The sequence below is a fragment of the Argiope bruennichi genome, chromosome 7, assembly GCF_947563725.1.
Source record: "Argiope bruennichi chromosome 7, qqArgBrue1.1, whole genome shotgun sequence".
NCBI classification, from domain to species: Eukaryota; Metazoa; Arthropoda; class Arachnida; order Araneae; family Araneidae; genus Argiope; species Argiope bruennichi.
The window spans coordinates 73,479,574-73,500,912 of NC_079157.1; the positions used below are offsets into that span (position 1 = coordinate 73,479,574).

Sequence of the window (21,339 nt, forward strand, 5' to 3'; positions counted from 1 at the left end):
ATTTCCTTTCCTTTTCTTTTTTTTTTATCTGCATTTCAAAAAAGAAAGAGAGGAACTGAGATACAAGATATGATTAGGGGAAAAAAAAAAAAAGATCACCTTTCTGATAAGTGGATTTAGGTTTAAATGACAACGTGTGAATGCAAGGAAAACAACAAAATAGGTCAACAGAAAGAAGAGCGATCTTTGTTTCATCCTTACGATTGCCAGCTCTTTCGACTCCCATGTGGTCTAGTGGTTAGGATTCCTGGCTTTCACCCAGGCGGCCCGGGTTCGATTCCCGGCATGGGAAGTGTGAGGTTCCATGGTGTAATGGTTAGCACTCTGGACTTTGAATCCAGCGATCCGAGTTCAAATCTCGGTGGAACCTTGTTTTTAATTTGAAAATATTTTATGAGAAATTTTTAAATATAGTTTTATATTCAAATTCTCTGGGAGTGTAATCTGAAGTCTCTTTATAAATGAATAATAATAATAAATATAATCGGAAGGGAGTTATAATATTTTTTTTTACTAATGCAAATGCAAAAAGAATCATAAACTCAATTAAGGAAAAATTTTGATATATCATTTTTAGGATGAAAGTAACTAATGCATTTGTTACATATAACAACGTTTAGGATGAAAATAATAATATTGTTCTTTTCTTTTATTTTATTTGAGGAGGAATATATAGCATTACAAAATTTTGTGTGATTCAGCAATGATTTCTTCCTGATTTCATTTGTAAAATTGTATATGTGTATATATATTTTTTCTGAACTACAACACAAGATCTCAAGGTCATGGAAGTGGCTTGAGTGGGCAATAAGCTGGAAAGTGGGGAGTGACCTTATTAATTAATAGCGTCTACTCACTTTGTCTTTAGCATTACGGCCTCCTGGGGCTTACTCATGGAATTTAAGAACATTCGCTTAAATTATAGAATTATAAAAAGATCAAATTAATTAAATTTTGATCATTTTTATTGTTTATTTATTTATTTTGTGAACCACAATACAGATAAAAGCGTGTTTTTAGACATTAAATTTAACATTTATACTTATATTTCCAATAAAATTATCTGTCTTTCGAAGAAAATTTATTTTTTTCCCAAAATCAACAACAACAAAAAATCTAAAGATTTAACCACTGCCAAACGATTCAAAGCTTTCAAATTGCTTTTCGCCTCACACAGCGTGAAATTCTTCCAAAAATACGCACCTAAAAACGAAAAAAAAAAAATAAATAAATAAAATGAACTGAGGAAATGTCTCTTACAATGACCACCTGCGGTACAAGAACAGCAAATAACAAAACCAGACAATAGGAAAAACAAACTATTTTCCGAGTAAATAGCACGGCGTTGATAGTGAAAGGGGGGGGGGAGAAGGATAAGATGAGTGTTTTGTGGATAGAGGGGAAAGAAAGTTTCTTGCCTTTAATTTCGGAGAAGAAAGTTTCCGCCAGAAGTGGTTATTTTCAGCCCAGGCGAATGAGTTAACTTTAAAAATCAACCCCATAAAAAACAATTCGTTTTGCAAGGAGCGGCTTTGGAGTGCACGAAGATAGAAGTGGATGGAAGTGGTTATGACTTCCGGTCGCCAAATGTTGGCGGAATTTCAGATGTTTTCAAAAATAATTGATTTTAAGAGGAGGTTTAATATAGCCAAGAGATACAGCATTTTTTTTAAAGCAACTTAAAATTTATGCTTAATTATGCTAATTTTCCAATTAATTATGCTTTAAATTTTTTCCAATTATAATCCAACAACAATATAATTATTTGTTATTTATTTTGAAATTCATCTAGGATTAAAAAATAGGAATTAACTTTCACATGAAGAAAAGAAAATAAATTTTAAATTTAATTACATACAACGAAATAAACTATATAGTAATTTAAAAGAATACGCACTAAAAAATTCACTTTATTTAAAAATCTATAAAGAAAAATTAGATTAAAAACTGAATAAAGCAAGCGAAAATAACAATTTTCAAGCTAAAAATGGTAGTAAACATTTCTTTTTTAATTAATAAGGTAATTTTAATAAGAATTACACATACTGAAAATTTTAAAATGACTAATTTAAATAAATAAGAATGCAATTTTAATAAACTAATAGTGGCAACAAAACTTAAAAATAAATAGTTCTATTCACATCTAACTTTTTCAATTTTTTTTTTTTTTTTTTTTTAAACAGGAGAAACTTTTCACTACTTTTTTGTTTATACATATGTATTGTACAACAGTTAAATGTTATAGTTTCCCACTAATTGCACAGTTAAAAAACAAACTGTGCAAATAGTGAGAAAATCTAAATATGGAAGTATTTGACTAGTGAAAAATATCCAGGTGTAGAAACAACTTTTAATGTGACTTCGAATGTTGCCAAAATAAAATAAAATTTCCCAAAATATTTTAGCATGACGCAAATAGGAAATTCAAGGAACCAGAGAAAATAATTCGATTATTGACGAATTGAAATTAAAACTATTAGGAGTGGTCTGTACGAAACTTTCTGGCATACTCCTTAATAAAGATGTTATCCTTTTCGCCCCACATAAAATTGTGCACCTTGAGTAAGATGCTTTTCATAACATTAGCGAATAATAATTACGAAATATAGATCTTTGGCGTATTACTGAATCTAACGAGCGGATATTATTTTGGACGCCTTTTTCCCAACCTATTGAAACCAAAATGTGACATGGAAATATAGACTTATATTTTCAAAATGAATTTATTTTTAACCTAAGAATGTGCTTCTATAAACTGTGTTCCGGCATATAATCTTAGTCGATGGTTCGTTACATCATTTTTACTTCTGTGGCAATTGCCTGCTGAAATGTACAGAACATCGTTGGCGCTTCTGTGAATAAAATCATCTCGATGTGCTTGGCACGTCTTTCCACTATAAACATTTACGTTATTTCGTTTTCACGCGGACGAAAGAACAGATCGTTGGACGATCAATCCTTTGACAAATGCTGTTGAAAATTTGATAAACATCTATATTTTAGATGCTAAACTGGTGTTCTAAATTTGCTCTTTATATTTTATAATTACCGAGTTCCCTTGTATTCGAATAACCAGACAGACCTCCTGTGAATGGATTTCATTCAAAATTTGATAAATATTTACAAATTTGGTATAGTGTCCATATACCAAATCAAAGTGTTTTTTCAAACTCATGGAGATCTGAAATGTGAAGATTCTACACAATGTTGAGTTCGAATTTTTTTACCATTACCAATACCTTTTTTATACTTTGCATACTTCTTCTTGCGTACAACCGACCACCCCGCCACCACTGAAAGTAGCAGTATCGACAGGATTATATTTTGCAAACTAGAAAATAAAAAACTCCCAATTAGTTAAATCCCATTCTATAAAAAATAATGTTCACTGAAAATTATATTTCAAAAATGGAATTGTTTTCACAGATCTTATTGAACTGTGAAGAGCTTCCCATTCATTTGAAACAAGACGGTTTTAGCACTTGGATTTATGCTGCTTTGCGCCAATATTAAATATATTTTGTGTGCGTATGATTTATTGCTGCTATATAATTAAGGGTAAAATTTAAGAATACAATAAAGACCAACTAATCCAGCCTCAAACATTTCCCCGCTATAATAGATCATACTGGAGATCCGATTTTTTTTCCTTTCTTTTTTCTTTTCTTTCTTTTTTTTTTTTTTTTCTTTTTCACATTTTTTTATTCTATCCAGTAATAAATTTCTGACTTGACAGCTGCCTAGAATGGTTAGGCAGGGAGAGGGCCATAAGTGGACCGATTTAAAAGCTTTATTTTCCTAGTTGCCAAATAAATAAATTTGTAAAATATACAAAAATTATTCAATTATGAAATATTGAAATAATATTGACATTTTATCAAATATAGTTGGTCAAGTTCCCTATTGGTTTTATTATGTTCACTTTGGTATTAAAATACTTATATACCCCAATTATCGACTTCAATAATTGCCTGCAAATGTGAATGTCGAGCAATCTGGAATCCTAATAGATAAATAAAAACAAATAAATTTTCAGAAAATTAATAAAATATGAAAAGATTAATCTAAAATAAACCATTAACATATTAAAAATGAGTTGAAATTAAAAATGAGGAAATTAAATTGATCATCTTATTGAAAAATGGGGCTTCAACCTTCTGACAGCTCTTGGATCAGATCTAACGTTCTTGCAATGTTTCTGTTTAAGTTCTATGAAATGATTGACCATTCTATTATCAAAGTCCTGACTATCTAAATGAGTATCACCAGTAATAGATCTTACATCAAACAAAGAAATAATGTGTACTGCCTAAGACCACAAAGTACCTAAATCCGCCACTGATTCCACCCTAGCATCTAATAACTTGCCAAACATTTCAACTCCAGCTGCTGTAACTCAGTCCTTGCCCTCAAACAATTTTTGACCCCTACATTTCTCTATAGTCTTCGAGAATTTCCCAAAACAAGCATCCTTGGGTTAATCTCCAGAGGCATTTCGGAAATCCCGCAAATCCCTCTTCTTGGCATTTCCTGCAACCGTTTCCTGTTTGGGAAGAAACAAATGCCACAACATGAGATACAGGAAATACTTCAGAGAGAGAGTTTAAACCACAAAACACCGGGCGTTTAATGACATTTCCGCGTATAGCTGAGAGTTTCATTAAAAAGTCTGAAACCAAAGATGGTTGTAGTTCATAAATTATTTATATACAAAAATAAACTATTTAGTACGTCCTTCAAGAGACAATTGAAATCAATGTTGCTCCAAAATGCTTTCTTGTGCTTTAGACTTCAATATAACCTTATTTGGACTACTTCTTAATATGATTTCACAATCAATTTAAAGCTTATTGTGTTAGATAATATTAATACATTTTTTAATTCTGAAACAACCCCTACGTTTAAATGTTTGAATAACATTTAACGAAATATTTTTTTCTTTCGATGGTTTTTTTACATAATGACAAATGACTTCAAGTTTATAAGATATGAAAATTTAGAGAGTGGAATACCAGTTCATAAAATTGCGGCTCAATGACTGGTAAGTTTGTGAATCAGGTATCCATTATCAAGCTTTATTGAGTGCTAATTAATATATCGATATTGCTGGTATTAAAACGCTCCCTTGTGTAATATTTTTAAAATATAAAAAACATTTTGTATAAATATTATAACACACAAAATTCTTTTATTATATCACATATCTTGAGGAACTGCCTTGGTCACTCGCTTGAAAATGAAGGATATATCAATTCTTTCTTTCAGCTCTTTTAATAAGAACTCTTAGCCATTAATTTTTTTTTCCTTAGGTTCTTTTTTTCCCCTTCTTTTTCTCTCTCTCTCTCTCTCCTAGTTGAATAATTAATTTAAAGCCATAAAAAATACCAAAAGATATAAAACACAAATTTCAATAATAATAATAAATAAATTAATAAAATAGATCAATGTTACTATTACTATATTTCAAAATCGTTTGAGTTTTTTTTTAATGAATTAATAAAAATTCACCAATAAAAAAAAAGCATAGAAATGTATATATTGTTAGTATCGCTGAAAATATAAAATTTTGAATTGTATAATGGCATTAAAATATTTTTTTGTTAAAATAATTTGCTCCAAAGTTATTGCAGAAAAACGGTAAAATTTCAGTTAATTTCTAATTAATTCATTATGTAACTAATTTTTTATAAAAATCGACAATATTCTTTTTCTTGCCCTAAACAATAAATGTGCAAAGTCTGGTTGAAACCGGGCCAATCATTTAGAAGATGTGAAACAAATATACAAGCATACATATAGTATACACGTAGTAACAATGATTTTTAATTACATTAAATCATCTTGATATACCCTATTTAAAATAATTTCATTTTTAACTATTTTACTATAAAAATTATTATTATATACAAAATCTTTCAATCATCTAAACGTTTTTTAGTTAAAATGAGAATATCATTGAAAGCAGACGATTTTTAAAAACCGCCGCATCTACAGATTTCTTTATTTCAAACTTCTCAATCATCAATTCAATTATTTATTAAATTTTGGAAAAAAAATAAAATTTTAGGGAGAAATAAATTTTAAAATGATTTTTACATGGAAATGAAATTGAAAAGTTGCAGTTTTGAATTTTAAAATGGTACAAAAGTATTTTTGTGGAATAATTGGCGTAGAAGTTATCGTGAAAAGAGGCACCTTTTCGGTTGAGTTTAATTAATTGAATATTTAATTAACTTTTATATTTTGAAAAGTTGACAAATGTCAATTTCTCTTTCTTAAATAATACGTGCGCAAATTTCGGTTGATTTAGGTTTAATTGTTAAGGAAGAATTTCTGGAGCATGCATATATATAAACTAAACTACAATCACTTTTCTTAATATTAAAATTGATTGGCTTCGAGTGATTTCAAAGCAAGACACTTTTTTTACGAAATCTGATTAATGAATTTCATATTCAAGCTTGGAGTAAATAAAAATCTTTTCTCGAATAATGTAACACATTAAAGCGTATAATGACTCACAATATGTTATTAAAATGCAATTATTTCTCTAGTTTTTAAATCTAGATATATAGGCATTACTGAATGGTCATTCAAAAATAATATTTGTGAATTAAAAAAAATAAGAACATAGTTTTTATTTTAATTGAATTAATATAGCTTTCATGCAAATTTTAGGTTTGAAAGAATGATAATAATTTTTTTTATAAAGAATACATACTGAAATTATATTGATGCAAAAATTATATCAAATCTTGTGTGATGATTTTCAGATATTTTTCGATGAAATAAAAGAACCTTATATAGAAAGCATCTCATACATGGACCGACAAACTCAGAAAGTAGTTACCAGGCAGGAAGAAAAAAAAAATTACAATGAAACGTGGTTAGCAAATCATGTTGAGAACGCGAAAATTGCATGCAGGCTCCAAGTTCAGAAGGCATGGTCAACATGCTTAATGCATACATGTGGGCAATGGATTATCTTCATGCCAGTGTACTGTGCAAATCTTTACAAATGTCTAGAGTCAACATGTGGGCTAGAATATTTGGTGATTATCTCTTAAGTCGTCCTTGCTGCCCTAAAGCCGGCATAAAGTCACGCATCTTGTGTTTTTGCAATATATCTTCCAAAAATTTCGCTAATGTATTGGCCGCAGTACATGAGGCATGGGGTTCATTCATTACGATGCCCGTGAAAATTCATGAATGGTTGGTACACACAATTTTATGGGTGTAAACATAATATGCGTGCTCAGTCCTGCAATCAATGCTTATTTGTCTCGTTTTTCTATGTCTAATGTAATTTCCGATGTTATAACGATATGTTTGTGTAATGCATAGTGTATAATGTATAACTGTAAAGAATAAATCTTGTTTAATAATAGTTTTTATGATGAAATAAAAATAATTAAGATTTGTACCAAAAATCTCAATTTACTTTTCTTGTCAAAATGTCTGGTTTCAATAACAGGGTCAGTATACAACCAATCCCCGAAAATCTAATGTTAAAAATCATGCAGTTCAATTGATGTCCTAATTTTTATGTAAAGCAGTCGATAAAAGTATTTTGTATCTTAAAATATTTTACACAAAAGTTGTTTTCATATTAAAACTATTATGCATCAAAGAAATTTAATCGCGAACAAAGAAGGGAATATCAATAATTAGTCTATAAAGTTGGCAGAGAGTGAGAAGATTTTCGGAAATACCTGCAAGAAAAGTACTAAATCGCCAAAGCTAACACACCTTCTATAACCAGAACATAAGCCTCAATCAGCGCCCCGTTGTTGGTCAAGCAAAACACAAATTGAAGCTGTCCGTTTCTAGAAATGATGGACGCTAACAAGCTGGCCCTAGTGGAGAAACTCATAAAAAACCCTTCCTGCACACCCCCGAGATAAAGGGGGAGTGAGAGTGAAAATAACAGGTGGTGTGTTGAGACAACCTGAGGTGGTAAAGTTCAGTCTGCGTCAATGCATTCATCGCCTGTAACGAACATAGGCGCCTGGAGTACTTCTCAAGGCCCCCTCCCTAAGGTCTGGAACCTTAAAAATCCAGCCCCCTTCCTTTTTTTCATGGGGTTGAGTGCTAACGAGGTTGGAGATTGATGGACGGTTACTCTTGTCCATTTCTCAACTAGCCTGTCAACGGATTTGCCATCCAAAGTGGTGGTTCCGAGGTGTCTTTTCTTGGGAATGTTGGCAGTTTTGCTGCGAAAACCATCTGCCGAGGATTTGTGGGCAGTTAAAGATAATAGTTCATACTCTGACTCTCCCTGTTTCTCTTCCAGGGGTTGTTAAGTGTCATCTTCAAATCACGACTCCTCCTCACCTCAATATGTACACAACGGGAGTGGGAACTGCAGGTTTGGAATTATATATAACGTAACGCCATCCATGGTTTGACAGAGAAAATGTTCAAGCCTAAAAGTAACCAAACAACGTTAAGATTACTCAGACGAGAATTAAATCTGAATTATGATAGAGCAAAAATGTAGTCAAACGAACAAGTGAATAAGGTACAAAACAGAGAAATGGCGAATAAACAGTGGTGTAGCTACTGGGGGAGATGCAAGGGGGGGGGGGAGGAGTACACTTATTCCAAGTACCAGTTTCAAAGGGCGCCATGTATATAAACCATTAATACGATTTTGCCAGTTGTGGAAATTAAATACGTTGAGGGAACGAAAAAATGATATTATGTTTCAGTCGCCATTTACATTTACTAAAAAAGGGAAAAAATCATATTTTGGCCCGATGACGATTTACTTTCACCAAGTCACTGCATGTAAAGATGATTCAGACATCCACATTTTGATACTTTAAATTAACGTGCTGGTTGTTTATAAAAATAATCCAGAAAATTGCAATATTACTTTATATAAAAGATAAAAGAAAATTGCTAGGGATATAAATATGTGAATAACTTAAAATTTGAGATTAGAATGTTCTAATTTGAATATCATTATAATGAAATAAGTTACTGGAATTATATTGGTTTTCTTTCGTTTGTGAATAAAGGGATTGTTTTTTTTTTTCCCCTTTCCTTATTATTATTTTTAAAAACAGCATTCCACTTTCTGTAAGTTTCAATAATTATGAAATTATCCAAGTTAAGAATAATATATATGAGAAAAAGAAGACGGAATATGACTTTTTTTATGCAACGAATTATTTCATGCCTTAATCAAAAGCACTCCTAACAAGGACCAATTACATAACCTTAAACTTGTGTCTTTTATGACGAGTGGTAAAGACACAGGAAATTAAATAAATCTAAAAGATGAAATAGATTAGAGTTGATGCTCCTTCAAAGTTCATTTAAAAAAAGACTATTGACAAAGGTGATCATCAAAGTCAACCAGTTAAAATTTATTTAAAAGCTATTCTAGTTTTGATTAGAATTAAAAATTAACATAAAGACTACTTTGGTTCTGATGCTCCGATTTGAAATATGTGAATGGACATCTTCAAATATGTTTGATTAAATTGCCTATAATCACAAAAATGACTTCCAAAATTAAATGAATAAACGGTTTGGAAATTTATGGCTGTTCATTAAATTATCAGATGAAATATGCTTGCGCATGATGATTTCTTTATAAAATTATTAGAAATTCACAATTGTCCATTAAAATGCCAGATTAAATATTTTTATATAATTTATTTTTATTATCATATTTAAAACTTATTCAAAGAATAAATATCAACTTATTCAAAGAATAAATTTTTTTTGTAATTCTATGGTGCTTATGTATCTGCAATGCCATGCTATTCCATGGCCGAATGATACCTCATTTCAAATAACATTCAAGTCTCTGTTTAACGAAGTTTCGTCGTTCCACTTATAAATTTCATTTAAAGAAAATTCGTTTTACGGAAAGTTTAAATCGAGTTACAAAAACGACAATAAAGGAAAGATTGAAACTTACTTATCCTAAGCTGTAAATAATCTTTAATCGTGCTTTGAACAAGTAATGAAACATACACACACACACACACACACACACACACACACACACACACACACACACACACACACACACACACACATTTGCAAAAACTTTTCCCAATTTTTGAAAATATTGAAACACACCTTAATATGTACAATTTTCTTGAAACTTCAACTTCTTTCACACTGTATCAAATACTGTTAAAATTTTTTATTGTAAAGGTTTTTCAATCTTTCTTCGTTATCATCTTCATCGCTCACTTTAGTATTTTCTTTGACATTTTGTAACACTTTGCAATATGTCATGCTTTGTAGGTTATTCAGCAGGCAAAGTATCTACATTAACGTTAATGTTTATAACACTTTACAAATGCTACGCTTCTTAGGATATTCAGCTGTCAGAATATCTTCATTAACGTGGAGAAAATTAGACAGTTTCAATCCTTTTTTTCACAGATCTCATGTATTTTTAAGACTGTTCTTTCCCCATAGCAGCAGATTTTATGGATTCCTATGTATTTTGTGTATGTAAGGAGAGGGGGGCGAGACTTAAACAGGTGAGAATTCGTGAAACGTTGAAAAAAAAAAAAAAAAGGCTGAAAAACATTGTTACATAGAAACTATTTATCTCTTGTAATGTGAAGATTAAATGGCACGTTCGAAGTTAAAATATTGCAGGAAATTTCGTTAGAAGATTTTTGAATAAAGATTCTGCTGTATATATACAATTTATAATGATTAAGACAGTTATTATCTTTAAAAATGGATAAACAAAAAAATAAGTATGAGATTTTCCCTTGTCACATAGCTTTACAGAAGAAAAAAAAAATGTATATTTTATGACCTAAATAACTTGAAAAATGATCCACTGATACATGACTATCCATTACATACACTAAGCAAATGATTTATTAAATCTCACTTCCTTCTTCAAACAAACTCGAAACTAATACTTATTTATAAGAACTAAAATGACATTCTGTAATTGGAGAAAATATTATCGACCAGTGGAAGAATATAAATATATGCTTTATATTCAGTAAACACATATCTCATTTCAACAACAATTTAGAAAACCCTAGGAAAAAACCATTCATTGACATCACTTAAGATATTTCGGCAAACATCGTAAAAATATATTCAAGAAAACTATTTTTTTCCCCTCCAAAACAAATCCAGTAATTGGAATCCTAATATAATGATCTCTTAAGTGGAGGGAGATAAAATTCTGTCAAAAGTGATAAAACAGACACTTTTGGTGAACTGTCTTATGTAAATAATGGTCCATTTATTAGAGGATCTATTTACCGAAGATGGAAAAAGTATCTTAATCTGCTTTTTTACCTGGAGGCCACAAAAACCTGATGATTTCCAATTTTCGGTCATAAAAATATCTGGAGCTCAATTCGGTTCCATTTTATCTCTCAAGTGTTTTTACCTAACGACTTTTTTTCTTCCTCAGTATCGTTTGAGAATTAAAGGCAGAAAAAGATACTAAATATCTAAATGGCTGTGGGAATTAGAAAAGTAAGTAGATTTGGTTTTACAGAGCGTAAGATAAAACACCTGCCGTGATTTAGAGCAAACGATATTTGAAGAGAGATCGGTTTTGCCGTAAGGCGAAAACTGCATTAATGCTTTTCCATTTAAAGTATCTGCATCATTATTACTTATCAGATACGGACAAATTATTACATGAATTGAACTTTTGAGAATTGTCACGTGTAATATAGCGTATGTCGAGTTGCATCGAATCACCGTATTTCTGAACTTGATGCTTTTTCATTTAAAGTAATACGATTGCATCATCATATTCAGATATCAGATATGTATGAATTATTACATTAATTGAACAACTTTTGTGAATTGTCACGTGAAACATAATGCAAGTTGCGTTGTATCGAATCACCGTATTTCTGAACTAAAATAAAGCAATTCGCAAGTATTATATCATATTTCGGTCCAAAAATGAAGCGATATCCATAAACATTGAGTCATCAAAAAAATGCCAAAGATAATTAAAAGAGAGTTACTAACTTCTAGTCTGAAATATCGTAGCACGATAATATTTTAGGCTTGATTCTTAAGTCTAACTTAGTTTTGAAAGCTTATTCTTAATCTTAAAAATGATGATAATATTTTAGGCTTGATTCTTAGGTCTATACTATTTTTGAAAGCTTATTCTTAATCTTAAAAATGATGATGAATGCACAAAAATGCAAAGTAATAGCCACAGAGAAAGAGATCTCCTTCTCTGTGGTTAATAGCTTTGAAACGCAAGAGCTATATAATATGTAACAATGAAAGTTACTGAAGTAAATTATTTCTAAACTTTTATGATAAACTTTTAAAACTTTTATGATAATAATGTAATAATTTTGATGATAAATTATAAATTTTGATGATAATTATAAATTTCGCCGGTCGCATTTCATTAAAATTTTACATAAAATACATAAAAGAAAATGTTGTATATAAATAATTTCGTCTTAATCGCCTTGTGATTGGTGGATAGCATGTCACCTGGTCTATGATACTTGAGATTTGGTTTTTCCAATATTGTTTGAAATCATTAATGAAAATTTGTATTATGACGTAGCAAGTATTTATATTGAACTCGACGTTGTAATGGTGGCAAAAAAGGAAAAATAAAACTTTAATTAACATAAACAACAGCAAATAAGTTTAAAACAATATTATTTATTAATTTTACTTTTAGACGCACCTTTTGTGGCAACACTAATGAATAGCTGTCCCGTTCGTTAATTTTTTCGAATAACTGAAATTTTTCGTCTCTCGGTTGGCAATCTTCTGAATACCTAAGCAATACACTTATTAACGTGCATTGTCTTTATTAAAAGTAATAGTGGGGCTTCCAGCAATATCAAATTTAAAAAATACAGAAAGTTTTTATTTAATTCGTTTATTTATTTAATTAATTAATTTTTTTTACATTTCTTGTCTTTTTTTACATTTTTTTTACATCTTCTTCATTCCAGCCCAAAAAGTGAAAAATTATGATGCGATTTCTTCTAAATTTTAACTGACACCATTTTTTTTTTAAATTTGGAATTGACATTTTTTTGTTCATGATATTTAAAAAAAAACATTTGCTTCCATTTACTTTTGTTATCTGCAGTGCGGGAACCGGTTCTTCAGGGAAACTGAGGATATGAATGATTTCAGAACAACACTGGGGTTGGCGAGCGAAAGCGAGCAGGGAACGTAGCCCCTTAGTTTTAAATAAAAATATTTGCAAAGTTTGTTAAAATTAGTTATTAAGTTATTAACTATTAAGCAATTATGTTTCTAGGAATTAAAGTTATTAAAAAAACACTGAAAAAGTTATTTTTTTAAGCTTTAAATTAGAGCAAAAATGGTTTTATTTTATTTAATGCATTTATTTGTATATTCTATAATATGGTCCGAGAATATAAAGGAAAACATTTAAGATTTCGATTAATTTTTGATTAATAATCTGTGAAAATCTTTTCTTGGTGAGCATTAAGGAAAAGGTAAGTACTTGCTCAATTCACTAGCTCTGAAAGTGGGTTTATATTAAGCCAGTAATAAAATTCCACTCAGATAGCGGATGCACATATAGGAGATTCCGCATATGCTGAATGAGTGGACAATAGCTAGTACTCGTTTGATGAGGCTGATTTGGGGTTGCTACACAGTTTCTGCGCATGTATAATCTTATTAAAATTTTATAACAGACTTAATATAAACCCACCTTAAGACCAAGAAGAATTTTTACTCATGCTTTACTGTCGCATAATTTAATATGCGGATATTATACCAGCCTGTGAACATTATGATGTTAACAGAATATGTCATTGATTAAATAGTAGAGTCATTAGACATTTCGTTTTATTGTTACCTCATTTTTATAATTTAAGAATTCAATTAATTAATTAATAATTCGTGAATGATTTATTATAATTTGGGCATCTGGGATTTTTTATTCGTTTTATACTTGGGAATCCTTTTCATAGCAGGAAAAAGTTTCACGAGCCGCATTTCATTAAAAAAAATGTTTTGTCACAGTTTAAGAATTAATGAAACTTAAAATAATAAACTAAAAGTATCAATTTAATATGTTTTTCGGTGAATTTTATTCAAATAACTGAAAACAAGAATATTTTCAGGCTTATTTTTGCTTACAAATATTAAAGTTAAAACAAAATATTTCGAAAATTTCCGAGTCTTAGAATTATTTTTTGAAACTCCACTAGTAGTCGAGACCCATTATTTAAAAAGCCATTTCATTAAAAAAATATATTGATTAAATCGAATTTCAAGATGTCAATTTCAATCATAATTTGATTATAAAATTCGTTGTTACCAGAAGAAATCGATACGTTTTCATTAATAAGGAACCAGTAATAGCGCAACAACATTTTAGTAACATTTAGTAACACCAATATTCGGCGTAAATGGTAGCAATATTTTAGCTTGGCGACGACAGAAAAGTGTGAATAAAGCCATGACGTAGCAATGAGAAAGAGGAGTGTGTAAAAGCACAGATTTATTTTACATTTTTAAATCAAACTTGACGAAAAGAAAATAATGTACCTTACTAAACCACAATAATATTGCCACTCTTCTCTTTTGCTAATTGTAATAATTAATTTTGTGTATCCATTGAAGTTACATTTTATGCGCATATGAAAAAAGTGAAATGACCCTATATTTTTCAAATTCTGAGTCTACATGCATCCAGTGATTTCTGCTAATAACGGTAATTTCATACAGGGATTAAACTAAATTTTTTTTCACTTTCTCGTATAAAAATTATTACAATCGTTAAAAAATTAAACCTACATATTTTGATCGAATTGACTGATTCTTTTCTGTGAAATAAAATAAATTATCTAATTTAAATCAAATGAATAATCATTTTAGGGAAAAGTAGGAAGTAGTCAAGAAAAAAATGAATGCGCTTCAAATAATTGCGATACGAATGTACTCATTGATTTTTACTCACGCAATTCCATGAACATCGGTTAAGACACATTGCGCCATCTATGGGAGATTTCGTAAACTACTATAAGAAATATTGTAATTAAAATTGAAAAAGTAACGAATCTTTATTTTTGATACAAATTAATTGAAAATTGCAAGTGTGAATTCTTTTAATGATATTTGAAGTAAAAAACAAATCATTTTAATTTAAAAAATATATTTATATTTTTAACTCTTAATCTAAACATTAAAATAATTATTAAATAATAAACAAGTATTTATTTAAGTTGATGCTCAAGTAAAAGAACATAAAAAATGTAAAAGTTTTTAGATTTATTTAAATTTTTAAGCTATGTTAATTATGCTGATTAAGAATTAAGAATTGAATCCTAATTTAGTATGCCGTGTCCGTCGCAAATATGGTAACCTGAAAAATTAAGCAGAATAGTTCTACTAGTAACCTAGTACTGATTTGTTTAAAATTTTTATTCACTTGTTGAGTTGTAGATTTACAACGCCAATTTTGTAAGAAATAAAAATTAAAAATAATCGGTAAATAAAATCAGTAATTTCGTTTTATAATTGAAAATATTTTACTGCTAAAAAACATTCTAGTGTTATTTTTAAAGTGAATTACAAACAGATAATATTAATATATTGCAATTCTTATTGAATTAACTTATTCTAATAAAAATCATCCAATCACGAATTTTGATAGAACAGAAAATAAAAAAAAACTAGAAACATCTGCTGGAACTTTTTAAAATCGTTTGCCTTTATTTCAGTTTTTCATTTTAATATTACCTTGTCATTTTAACGGAATTCTTTGCGATTTATTGTTCTTTTCGTGGATTTCCTGTGATAATTCGATAAATCTGTGATTGTTCAAGAATCTAATGTTTGATAATTGAGATAGTCAGAAAAAATATTATGATCACAAATATTATCGGAGATATTGTACTGGAGAATTCAATGTCTACATTTCAGATTGTATATGGCACAGCAAAATAACATTGCATCACTGAAAAGTTCGACTCTTTTTTTATACAAATTCCTAAACTGTTCACTGCTCAAATGAAGAATTAATTGAACCAAGTAAGGAATTCCTTAACATTTTTTCTAAGAAAAGCATCAGCCTCTGAAAGTGAAGGAACAGATGCTTTCTCTTTTTCCTTGTACTGTTTCTGTTATCCTCAGATTCTTTAAATTCAATGTGCTACCGAAGTTACTAGGCTCCCGCTCCTGCCGCCGCGTGCTCAAGTTTTATTATCTAAAGTACACACCATATTGCAAAAGTTCTTTATTTTACTATTCAAAGGAGATTCAGCAATATTCCCATTAAAGTCAAAAAAGAATTCTTGTATAAAACAATCGTAATCAATAAAGCTCATTTTTACTTATAATTAAGAAGAATGTGTGTGTGTGTGTGTGTGTGTGTGTGTGTGTGTGTGTGTGTGTGTGTGTGTGTGTGTGTGTGTGTGTTTGGCGCTCCACATGTCAGACCTTTTGACCTAGAGCTATCAGACTTAGCTCATATATACTTTGGAGAATGAACATGTGCACCTCGAATTTTAAATTAGCGATTTTTAAAAATTTTAATTTAAAATTAAGACTTTTTTTTGGCATTTGTCCAACATAACTTCTGAAAATAACCCAATGCAGAAATACTTCTCTATATTTAGTCAATTTTTAAAAATTATTTTAATCATATTTTACAATAAAAATAAGACAATACATGGAATTTTGAAAGAATATTAACATATTAGCTGTCACGATCTCATTTGGAAATTTTCTAATTTTACGTACACCACTCAGCGCCAGACAGTCTAGTTTCATTCTATTTATATCAGTCATTATTGTGTAAAAAATGAAAGTGTGTATTCTGTGCTTCGTTTCTTTACAATAAACGAACAAATTTGAAATTCATTTGTAAGTTGAAAGGAACATAACTTTTATAATTGAAGCATAATATTATGGGTTAGTTATTATATTATAATGAAATACCGTACATAAATATGTAATTTAAAAGTTATAGTAACGATCTGTTACTTACCTAATCTTTTATTTTGATTTATTACTTAATCTAAATTTTTTTTAATTTATTTTTTTTAAAACCATTTTATAAAGATACCTTTTTTTAAAAAAATATATATTTCAAATATTTCAGATATTTTCAAAGCGAAACATATTTTGAATGTAATTATACTGCAACTTTTTCAGCATCTATATATAAATTCTCCGGTAAAAATTTAAAGCAATAGAATTGGCCGCTAGTGGGTTAATTATGGGCATTCTATAAACGTATCATGAATGATAATGCAAAAAAAGAAATTTGAAAATATATCAAAATTATTGACAAAAATGGCTATTTCAGTTGCTAAGATTTTTCTTTTTTTTTTTAATCCGAATTTCTATTGGTATTAATACAAAAAAATATGAAACATGCAAAATGGTAAAATTCAGCCTCTGTCCTTAACACAAATCATTATACGCAAGGCTGATTTTAGAAAAGCAAGCTATATATTTATTTAATTCTGAGAAAAACCGGCACACGATTTAAATTTATATTTAAAATACAATTAAGCATGAAGAAAAATGCGAAATTTTATGGTTTGGTTTAGGTTTAGAAATAAGTTATATAGGTAAAAGACTAGAAATAACAGAATGTATCCATTTTTTATTAATTTTAAGGAAATTGAAAGAAAATAAAGGAAAAATGCATAATAAAATGAATATATTAGTGTGAAGCTTCTAAAAAGTATGAATTTTATATCAATTAAAATTTGAAGACTAAAAATATTTTGCTGAAGGAGATATTGAGACCAACTTACATAAAATGCATAGTTGAAAATTTTAGCATCATTAATCCAGCTACCCCTATAGTTATGCCTCTAGCCAAAAGCATCATTTTTTCTTTGCCTCCGGTCATCACACTACCATTACATTTTTTTAATCATAATATAAAAGTATAAATTAGAACTTGACACATTTTTTGTTAGCTATATAAGGTCAACAAGACATAAACTTATTTTGTGTAATACTTTGAAAAATTGTTGGTCATGTTTAAACTATCCATATAAAGATATACAATATGGGAAATGCGTTCACACCCGATGATCACGAAATGTGTCAGGAGCTAATCCTTTGCTCTCGATGAAAATTGGTTTGGACTGTATACAATTTTCCCAAACCGTAGGTTGATTCCAACAAAAGATGGAATTCCTCAGAAAATGAAATATTACCTAGTCTGACCTATCCCGATCTCTCTTCCTTTTCAAATACGTAACAAAGTAATCTCGAATTCCATTTCTGGCCCTTACAAATATATCGCCTGACATTACAAAAAAATAAATCAACAAATAAATAAATCACAGATACAAAGACACCAAAAAGATGGGAGTATTTCTAAAAACTTATCTGTCGGCGCGTGGCATGATATGGTGTGGGACGAGAGGGACAGGAATTTGTTATTAAGTGTAATTTCAAGACGGCTCTGTTCGAACTACTTTTCGATGTATAATGCAAAATCCTCCCACTCAAGGTCAAAGGGGTTCTCTTTGGGGTGCCTTGACTCCACCAAACAGCTGTCGCGTGGAACAGCGGGTGCCTCAGGGCTTGAAGAATGACCACGATTTAGAAGATGAATTAGATGCTTTTTTTTTTTTTTTAACAGAAAAGAATTAATCTCCAGGTGGGGTTGTTTAGATGCTTTATACAAAAGCAACACTTTTTTTGATTCTGTAAGTTTGTAAAAACGACTAAATGTTTCAGCGCAGACATCATAAGTTATGTGATGTAAGGGCGTATGCGTTTTGAAGTACCTCATATTTACACAATAAAGGAATTTAAACGTTCTGTTATATTAACAGGAAAATAAATCTGTTTTATTTGTTATTAATTATAAAAGAGAGTACACTTCGGAATTTCTAAATTAACTTGCCGCTTTTAACGTTTTTTTGTTCTTCCAAAATATAAAATTACCTGACTGTTTAATTATTAATATGGAAAATATTTGTTTAATATTTCACCTAATTATTCGATAAAACTAAACAATTTGAAGCTATAACTATAGATGCTATAATTCAAAAAGGCATTGAATTAAATTAATTAAATATTTAATGGGATTTTGCAATTAGAAGTTTAGCTTTTTAACAAATGTTTGTTTCAAATGATTAGGAAAAACACATCTAAAGTACAGATTCGATTTATGGATGTTATTAACCTCATGCCAGGGCTTAATCGCCTAGGACAACACGACAGAAACAGCAAAAATACTAAATTCAAGCCAAAGATTAATATTTCTTACCATTGTACGTGTACTATTGTATATTATATACGTTGTATACTATTGTACAATTGTATACGTTGTATACTATTGTACGCCAATGCTATGCAAGACGTTCTCTCGCCTTTATTAGAGAGTATGCATGAAAGTTTTGGTGAAATCACTCCAGCAGGTTCAATTCCCGTGAGTTGCGAATTATTGATTTTTAAAGTTGATTCAGAAACTTAGCAATTATTAAGATCCAGTTTACGAATTACTTTTTTTTCCCTGTAAAATTTTTGGATCTTTTTTATCTAGAATATTCCCAAATCATGCTTATAAAATATTTCTAAGTTCTAGTGCGTTATTTATTCAACAAAGGCAAAACTGAAAGAAATTTAGCATTCATTTTTACAGAGAAAACAAGTAAGTTAACTGTTCGCTCGAAGTAATTACATAACACTGAAACCTCTTTCAAATATTGAAGGACTGTATTTACGATTCTGCCTGGTTTCGCTAGTCTAATTTTATTTCATTTCCTTTTTCCATGTGTTTTAATCTTTTACTTATTAATTCTGAATTCATTTCCTGACAATAAAAAAAAAAACGCAAAAATTGTCTGTAACTTATTCTGAAAATGAGTAGGAAGAGTTTTTTAAAAGTATGTTAGAATACCCACAAGAGAAATGGAAATATGATTAAAAAAAAAAAAAAAAACTCTCAAGAGACTGCTTCAGTCAGGTGTGCGCGATATTTTGGGAAAAATATTTGAAGAAACGAAAAGGATGATAGAGGAAAAAAGAAATAAAAATAAAGGAAAACATGGCGGAGAGGGTGACAGAAACCAATTGTACAAAGATTCGATTCTAATACAAGGTAAATTATCAATAATTCATTTCATGTAATATAATTTATATATTGACATTAACCACTATACTATCTGGAATTCAAAAATTACTTATTATATTGTTGATATTTTTAAATATTTTTTTTTAAATTTGTATTCCAGTTGCAGGCGCAGTTTTACATTTGGATCGAGTGCAAAGTGAACTTAACGAAATAAAATTCGAATACTTTTATAAAGTTGTTTTTATTGTAAATTTTGTGATTGTGATCTCCACTAACTCGGAAAAGATAAGATTATAAGGAATTGTAGGCATTTTTAACTAAATTTTAAAGATTTTAAAAGAAAACGTGAACAATTTCTACGTATTTTAAAACTTAAAGTATGGTGAAAATGCGCTAAATTAAAATGTTGGAGAATTTAGTAGAAATTGTGATGCGGGCTAATCTGAAATGGACGATAAGTATTATTTTAACTTTAAAAAAAAATGTCCCATCCTACTACTTCGCTTGTCTAATGAGAAGGATTCTAGTAATTTCGTTACAGCAATAGAAAGGGGCATTATTCGTTTTTGAATTAAACTAAAGAAGCATAATAGTATACGCAATACGTGCAACGATTATAACAAAACGAATTCAACAATGGTAAATATGAGTGACGAGGCTATGATAATTGGCGCCCGAGCCGTATTTCTTTTCGCTTCTTAATTCTATTTGGCCTGAAAAAGACAAAGAAAATTATATTTGATCTTCGATATGTCCCTAGGAAATTGCATTTGATATCTTTTACTTGTCCCTCTCTATGTCAACAATCAAACCAAAAAGTTGTAACTGTACTTTGTTTATCTGAAATAACCATTCATATTGCCAGACAATGACTTGAGAAGGTAACTATTAAGGACAGTGGAACTATTTAGTCTCAGAATCGCTTTGATTTTCATAATGAGATTCCATTATGAAAATTATAATGAACGATTCCATTATGAGATTCATTAGGATTTTCCTAATTATTCATAATGAGCTGGAAGCATGAAAGGGTAACAGTTAATAAAACAAATGTTTATACTATGAAACAGATGAGTAAACAATCAAATGCAGAATCGACATTTTCTTGCAAGACTTATTACTTCGAAGTTATAATTGCGAATTTGGAATTTTTACTGCTTTATGTGGCAAAGTACATAAGATATTGAAACCATAAGGGGGGGGGGAATGACCCTGAAATTTCGAAAACACTTATGTTTTAGATTTCCTCCAGTTCAAAATGTTTTTAGAAATATGTCTGTGAATGAGATATTTTAACGGATCGA

At 29.6% G+C, this 21,339-nt stretch overlaps 2 non-coding genes across 2 annotated transcripts; both read left to right on the plus strand.

Annotated features, from left to right (window-relative positions):
• The first annotated feature begins 220 nt into the window (after window positions 1-220).
• Trnae-uuc (transfer RNA glutamic acid (anticodon UUC)) lies at window positions 221-292 on the plus strand. Its single transcript has one exon. It is a non-coding gene; the product is annotated as a tRNA-Glu (tRNA).
• Window positions 293-298: 6 nt separating this feature from the next.
• Trnaq-uug (transfer RNA glutamine (anticodon UUG)) lies at window positions 299-370 on the plus strand. The gene has a single exon. It is a non-coding gene; the product is annotated as a tRNA-Gln (tRNA).
• Window positions 371-21,339: the final 20,969 nt, after the last annotated feature.